Source organism: Theobroma cacao, chromosome 4, assembly GCF_000208745.1.
Source record: "Theobroma cacao cultivar B97-61/B2 chromosome 4, Criollo_cocoa_genome_V2, whole genome shotgun sequence".
Lineage (NCBI taxonomy): Eukaryota > Viridiplantae > Streptophyta > Magnoliopsida > Malvales > Malvaceae > Theobroma > Theobroma cacao.
Window position 1 is genome coordinate 15,812,693 of NC_030853.1, and position 8,547 is coordinate 15,821,239.

Genomic DNA, 8,547 nt, shown 5'->3' on the forward strand with positions numbered 1-8,547 from the left:
ATAAGGAGAAATGCATGGAAATGATAAATCTTAAGCTAAGCTTGAAAAATCATACCTTTAAACACTTGATTCCTTGAAAAATCACACTTTTTCTTTGAATTTTCTCACTCTAGGGTTTGTTCTTATTTCTCTCTCTCTCCTGCTGGTTTTGGCTGACCCTCCCAATGAAGAATTCTGGAATTTTCAAGCCTTTTAATAGGCTTAATAAAATATTATTATTTTATTTACCTTTTGAATATTTTATTATTTTATTTTTTTCTAGCCATCTTTTTGACTTTTTTTTTCTACCACTCAATCCCCTTCACTTATCCATGTCTTTCATGAAATTTCTAGACTTTTCTAAAGTTTTGGTGGAGTAAATTTTTAAAAATTACCCATTTGCCCCTGTAAAGTGAAAAATTACGTTTTTACCCCAAAAACTGAAAAATTGCCCATAGACATATTTTTCATCCCTTATACTCATACCATTCTCCAATTTGTCAAATGTGATCTAAATTCTCTCATAATCTCAAATTTTATCCGCGGGTGGAAAAATTACAATTTTGCCCCTAGATAGTAAAAATTTCGGTTTGACTTCGAATTGATCCTCGAACTCCTAATTACCATTTTGAGTCATCCCTGAACTGTGAAACTCTTAATTTCACCTTAAAATCCCTATTTGAACTAGTTCGAGGCTTAATCGACTTAATGATACCATTAAGGGCAATATCGTCTTTTAACGATTTTTCAAACTTCCTAAATATACAAACATTCTATCGAGCATGTGAATGACATTATAATTATTTTACAAAGCAGGGTTTGACACGTTAAGACCCTTGAAGCGAAGATCGTAATCAAGATCAACTCGTCAAGACCCTTAAAATGAAGATATCAAGTGTTCGTGATCAAGATTAAGACATTAAGACCCTTGAAGCGAAGATCAAGTGAAGTTCATGATCAAGACTAAGTCCGAATCCGTGACTTTTGAAGATAAAACGAAGAAATTAATTAGAAGAATTTCCAGAGATTATAACTCACATCATCCAATATTTGTATTTGTCTCATAATTTTCAAGTCAAGAAATATTTGATGGGAAATTTGTGTGTACAAAATTCTGGCACACCTAGTGGGACTATCTCTACCTCTCATTTTCTTTTTTTAAGCAAATCTCTAAATATCTCCAAGTTGAAATGGCTCCTAAGAAGAATCTCGCCAACAAACCTTCTGTCAAGCCTGCTCGATCGAATCTTGCAGACTTTCCAACTTCATCATCAAGCACGGATATTCCAACACATCCATATGGTACTTGGAGAAAGATAGAAGCTTTTACTAAATTGTGTGAGTAGACTTTCCTAGTCCTCAACTAAAATCCTTTATATGATGCTTCTTCCCCAAGTTTTGAAGAAGTTTCCTCCATACAGCTTGCTTCTTTTAAAGGATCAAGTACCAATCAACTTAAGGAAAATGATGGCTACTCAAGCAGTAGCTTTGTTTCACCATCCCCTCGCCAAAGTTCTTCAGCAAAAGTGAATTCTGAAGCGATAGTTGTCATGACAACTGGAACAGCATCTCTAAAAAAACAAGTTGCGCTTCTTGTGAAGATTGTGGAATCTTTGACAACAAGTATCAGAGAAAAAGATGAACAAATTACCTCAATGATGACAAAAAATTAAAAGCCTTACTGGAAAGGCACCAATGGATCTTGGCCAAAATCAACACCAGGATAATGAGGAAAATTCCACTACAGAAATGGAAAATAATCTCCAACAAAAATCTAATGAAGCGGTCACCACCAATCAATTGAAAGAATTCATCAAAGAGCAAGTGGAAAATGTCTTTCAGCCTTCATACACTTATGCCAAGCCATACTCTTAGAGGATTGATCGCATAAAGATGCCAACAAACTATCAGCCACCAAAGTTCCAACAGTATGATGGTCAAGGAAATCCTCATCAACATGTTGTGCACTTCATGGAAACTTGCAACAATGCTGGAACTTACAGCAATCTTATGGTGAAGCAATTCGTTCGCTCTTTAAAGGGCAATGCTTTTGATTTTATATAGACCTAAAGCCTAGGATGATCGATAATTAGTAACAACTAGAATGTGAGTTCCTTAATTGCTTCTACAGCACTCGACATGTGCTGAGCATGATTGAACTCACAAGTTCGCACCACTGGAAAGATGAACCTGTGATTGATTATATCCACAGGTGGAGAAATCTCAATCTTAATTGTAAAGAGTGACTATCTGAGTCCTCAGCTTTTGACATGTGTATTCAAGGGATTAATTGGGGATTATGCTATGTTCTTCAAGGCATTAAGCCTAAGACTTTTTAAGAATTAGCTACTCGCACTCATGACATGGACTTAAGCATGTTAGCAATTGGAAATCAAGGACCTTCAGTGCAAGAACCAAGGAAGGGTAAGCAAGATGTCTGTAAATAGGGCAAAGCTTTGGCAGATAAGGGTGAAGGAAAACAGTCTATGACTGTAAATACCAAACCCATCAAGGTGAATACCAACTCAAAGATAACTCAAGAGATAAAAGTTGGCCTTTCATAAGATAAAAGGAAGTCATCTTTGAAAGAAAGACAAGAAAAGAAGTATCCTTTCGTTGACTCAAATATCACGGGGAATGTTGGAAGAACTTCTAAAAGCTATGCTCATTTAATTGCCAAAGATGAAACAACTGGAAGAAGCTAATCGAGTAAATGACCCCAACTACTGCAAGTACCATCGTTTAATTGGTTACCCTATAAAAAAATGTTGTCTTAAAAGACAAAATCATGGGTTTATACCAGGGTGGGAAAATTGAGTTTGAAGAAAAAATGACTACAACAAATGTACCATCAGGAACTAGCATGCTTTCTCCACTTAATGTGGGGAGCAAGATAAATTTGGATCCTTCAACTATATAATGTTGGCTCTGAATGTAGAAGAGACATCTAATCCTCAAGATGATAAGGGTAAAGCTTGTGGTTTTACAATTGAGGATCCAGACAACGAAAGATGGATCTTAGTTACTTGTTGAAAAAGAGGAAAGAAAAATCCTCCCAAGGACAAGCAAGCACCAAAAAGATCCAAAATGGTGAAATAGCCATCTAGGAAAATGATGCCAAAGGTAATGCCAAGAAAAATAAGTACGAGTAGGCATGAAAATTTGGTGGTGCAATGGCCAAGACGACTAATCACCTTGAATGACTTCATGCCAATGAAATTCAAAAATCAAAATCCAATTCCCACATCATGTTTCCAAAGTGATGAAGATGTTGGGAATGAAGAAAAGATTAAGTTTGATTCTAATTGCTCTTACGGTGCAAAAATTACATTTTTTGATGAAGACTTATTATTGGGGTCTACCCCTCATAATCGGTTTCTTTTTGTTCGGGGATATAGTTGTGAATAGAAAATCAATCGAATCCAAATAGATGATGGATCCGCTGTCAACTTACTCCCACTAAAAACAATGAAAGAGCTTGGGGTGCCTCTCGATGAATTATCGAAGAGTTGCTTGATGATCCAAGGTTTTAATCTTGAAGGGCAAAGAGCTATAGGAAAAGTTAGACTTCAATTTTTCATTGATGACATGGAATCCAATCCATTGTTTTAGGTGATTGATGCTAACACAACATACAACATGTTGTTAGGGAGACCTTGGATACATCAAAATGGTGTAGTATCGTCAACACTTCATCAATGCTTCAAATATTGTAGAAATGGTCAAGTGAAGGCAGTCATAGTAGATGCTAAACCATTTACTACAACAGAGGCACATTTGGCTGATGCTAAGTTCTATTTAGAAAGTACCTTTATGGAAAAAGTACAACCTAATGGCGATCGGGGAAATGATGAAGGAAAATCATCAAAGGAAAAGGGAAAGAAACCGTTTTCATCTACAAAGGAAAATGATGATCTTACCAAAGTCTTAAAAAATTTGACTTTGCCACTCACTAACCTGGAAGAGTCAAAATTCGCTAAGTCTCCATTAAAGGGATTTGTAAGGCCAACAAAAGGGCCATCGGTTAAACACGATGATCTTCCTTTTCAAAGAGCTAATGGTTTAGCCTTATGCTTGTAAGCTCCTAATAAAGGCTGGCTACAAGCAAAAAGATGTTTCTAAGTTGGTACACGAGCTTAATGAACCAACCAAAGAAACTCCACAAGATCTTTCCAAGAATCGTAGAGTTTAGTAGAAAAAAACAAATGTTGTCAAACCTACAAAACCAGGGTTAGGATTTTCACCCTTAAAGTTAAAGATTCATAAAGAAGCTTCAAGATATATAACGATTAAAGAAGTCGATGATGATGAAGAAACCCTAGTGGAGTCATCTAGACTTTCAGTTTTCAATCGCTTGGGCACAACCCCAACTTGAGGTTCAATTTTTGATCGATTAAGCATGCCTTCAAATCGAGGTTCAGTATTTAATTGTATCAAGAAAGTTTATATAAAAAGGACTTCAAGAAACTTCGTCAATTCAAGGCTAAAAGGAAAACCCTTACAAAAGAAGAATAAAAAGAGCTTTGTGAAACATGAACTAAAGGATTTCCATAGCATCATCCCTTCACGAATGAAAAGAAAAAATGAATAGATTGTAACAAATGATGAAACATTAAAGGCTAAAAGGCGCACTATGGTTGTGACTAAAGATGCCTTATCTTCAGAAAAGGAAGAGCAAGAAGAAATGGAGATCTTCACATGTAATCATGTGTATATAGTAGAAAGTGATGAAAAATCTGAAGAAGAAGATATCCAAAAGGCTCCCCCATCATTAGAGGATGACAATTGGCCCATAATTGATGAGTTAAAAGAAGTTGACATGGGCACTACAGAAGATCCTCGTCCAATCTTCATAAGTGCTAATTTAACTTTTAAAGAAGAAAAACCTTATCTTGATCTTTTGACAAGGTAGAGAGACGTTTTTACATAGACTTACAAAGAAATGCCAAGATTAGACCTTAAAGTTGCTGTGCATCATCTAGTAGTAAAGAAAGTTGTTCGACCCATTAAACAAGCTCAATGACATCTTCACCTTAACTTGATTCTCTAAATAGAGGCTAAGGTCAATAAACTCATTAAGGCTGCTTTATTCGAGAAGCCAAGTACCCTACTTGGATCTCAAATATTGTTCTAATTAGAAAGAAGAATGGCCAAATTCGAGTTGCATGGATTTTCGAGACTTGAACAATGCCTGCCTAAAGGATGATTTTCCTCTCCCTTTGACAAAAATAATTGTGGATGCAACAACTAGCCATGAGGCTTTATCTTTTATGGATGGCTTCTTTGGTTATAATCAAATTCACATGGATCCAAAGGACGAAGAGCTCACTGCATTTCAAACTCCTAAAAGAATACACTATAACAAAGTTATGCCTTTTGGGTTAAAGAATGCAAGCGCCACTTATCAAATAACGGTGCAAAAGATATTCGATGATATGCTCCACAAGAATGTTGAATGCTATGTTGATGATTTAGTGGTTAAGTCCAAAAAGATAGTTGATCATCTTGAAGATCTTTGCTAAGTATTTGAGAGATTGCGTCGATATCAATTGAAGATGAATCCATTAAAGTGTGCCTTTGGAGTATCTTCTAGCAAATTTTTAGGATTCATAGTTCACCATCATGGGATTGAAATTGATAAATCAAAAATAGATGTAATCATGAAGATGCTTGAGCCAAGCAATCTCCATAAACTTAAAAGTTTAAAAGGAAGATTGGCTTATATTCAACTCTTCATATCCAACTTGGCTGGTTGATATCAACCATTTAGTTGTTTGATGAAGAAAAATACATCTTTTGTTTGGGATGAGTCTTGTAGTAATGCTTTTAAAAGCATAAGGGCCTATTTACTAAGACCTCCAATTTTAAGGGCTCTTACACTAAGACAACCATTGATCCTTTATATTGCAGAACAAAAGTGCTCTTTAGGAGCACTTTTGGCATAACAAAATAATGAAGGAAAAGAAAGTGCACTTTACTATCTTAGTAGAACTCTTAATGGCGTAGAATTAAATTATTCTCCCATTGAGAAGACTTGATTGGCATTGATATTTACAATTAAGAAATTAAGACATTTTTTGCAAGCTCATTCTGTTCACTTAATTTCATGAGCAGACCCTTTCAAATATCTTATGTCTAAATCGATACTTAGTGGGAGATTAGCAAAATGGGCTTTTTTGTTACAAGAGTTCGACATCACTTATATCCTTTAAAAGGCCATCAAAGGACAAGCACTTGCAGATTTCTTACAGATCATCTAATTCCAGATGATTAGGAATTCTCTGAAGAACTCCCTGATGAAGATGTTCTCTACATCGAAATTCCTAAGCCATGGAAGTTATACTTTGATGGAGCAGCTTGACAAGATGGGGCAAGTGCAAGAGTCATCTTTATCACCCCAGAAGAAGAGGTATTGCCTTACTCATTCACTCTCATCAAAAATTGCTCTAATAATGTAGCAGAATACCAAGCCTTAATCATAGGATTGCATATGGCAATGGACATGCAAATTACTCAACTTAAAGTGTTTCAAAATTCTAAGTTGGTTGTAAACCAAATCTTTTCACTTTATGAAGTTAAAAAGCCTAAGCTTTTGCCATATGTCAACTATGTTAAGAAAATTTGGAAGTGATTTGACAAAGCTAGCGTAGAACATGTGCCTAGAAAATAAAATAGGCAAGCAGATTCTTTAGCTAATTTGGCATTAGAAATTGCATCTCTAAGTACAGAATTAAAAGTTCCTCTTTGCAAGTGATAGATTTTATCACCAATCACACTAGGTGAAGAAGTCGATGTAGAGTCTAATGTCATCTTAGTACTTGAAGTGGGAAAAGAAGATTGGCGACAACCATTGATTGACTACTTAGAGCATGGGAAGCTTTTTAATGATTCAAGGCACAAAACAGAAATAAAACATCGAGCTCCTTGATATATTTATTTCAAAGGTACACTTTATCAACGTTCTTTCGATAGAGTCTTTCTTTGTTGTTTAGGAGATGAAGAAGCATACAAAGCCTTGCAAAAAGCTCACTTAAAAATTTGTGGGGTGCATCAATCTAGAGCCAAGTTGCATTTCCAAATCAAAAGAATGGGGTACTATTAACCAACAATGGTGAAGGATAGCATGGACTATGCTAAAAGATGTCTAGCCTGTCAATTTCATGGTAATTTTATCCAACAGCCCCCTGAGCCACTCCACCTAACAGTTACATCGTGGTCATTTAATGCTTAGGGACTTATAGTTAGACCATTATCTAAAAGTTCCACAGGGCATCTCTACATACTCGCAGCCACAGACTACTTTTCAAAGTGGGCAGAGGCAGCATCTTATCAAGAAGCAAAGAAAGAAACTGTTGCTACCTTCATTAGAACAAACATCATTTATCGTTATGACATGCCATGATGCATCATAACAGATAATGGAAAATAGTTTGAGATGGAGAAGTTATGTGCACAGTTTAACTTCAAACAACATAATTCTTCCATGTACCACGTGCCGACAAATGGTTTAGCAGAAGCTTTTAACAAGACTTTATGCAATCTTCTCAAAAAAGTTGCTAGTCACGCAAAGAAAGATTGGCCAGAGAAAATAAGGGAAGCTTTATAGGCTTATCTATGACATTTCGTACACTTACTCAAGCTATTCCATACTCGCTCATTTATGGTGTGGAGGCTGTTCTCCCACTAGAGCGTCAAATTTCGTCACTGAGAATTGCTATTTAATAAGGTCTTTTAAATGAAGATAATGTTCGTCTACACCTTCAAGAACTTGAAGCGTTGGATAAGAAAAGGTTGGAAGCACAACAACGCTTGGAATGTTATCAAGCTCGATTGTCCAAAGCTTTCAACAAGAAAGTTAAACCACGATCATTCCAAAGGGAGATTTAGTTCTTGCAGTAAGAAGACCCATAAACGTTACACATCGTATGGGTAACAAGTTTCTCTCAAAATGGGATGGACCATATGTTGTTCAAGAAGTTTACACCAATGGTGCATATAAGATTGTTGATCAAGATGGAGTAAGAGCTGGCCCAATCAATGGCAGATTCTTGAAACATTACTATGCTTGAAGGTCAGATGCTCCTTGGCAAGAGCTTAAATTGCACAAAAAAAAAAGCTTGTTAAGTTGAAAATCTTTAACAAGACGACTTAGGCAAAAGTTAAGGAAAAAAAAAATATATTGAACTACGTTATGACTTGATCTTTCTTCATATTAGGAGGTACATAGGCAGCTTGGTCCTATTGCCAAGTTCAGTCACATAAAAAAAAAAAGTCTCTTGCATTAAGGATGGCTCAATTCTTTACGATGATGAAGTTACCAAGATAAAAGATTGAAGAAAAAATCAAGTTTGTACCTTTCTCTGAATTATGTGATTCAATTAATTAAATTGCTAGTGAAACAAATTGCAATCGTAAGTTGAATTGTTTTGAAGTTCAATTGATGTCTAAGAAAATTTTTGAAACACAAAGTATCTTGAAGGTTTCATAGGATTATCTTTTAAATTTCTTCACAAGTAAAGAAAAGCAATAAGAAAGAATGACTTTTATTTCTAACCCGAAATGCATTAC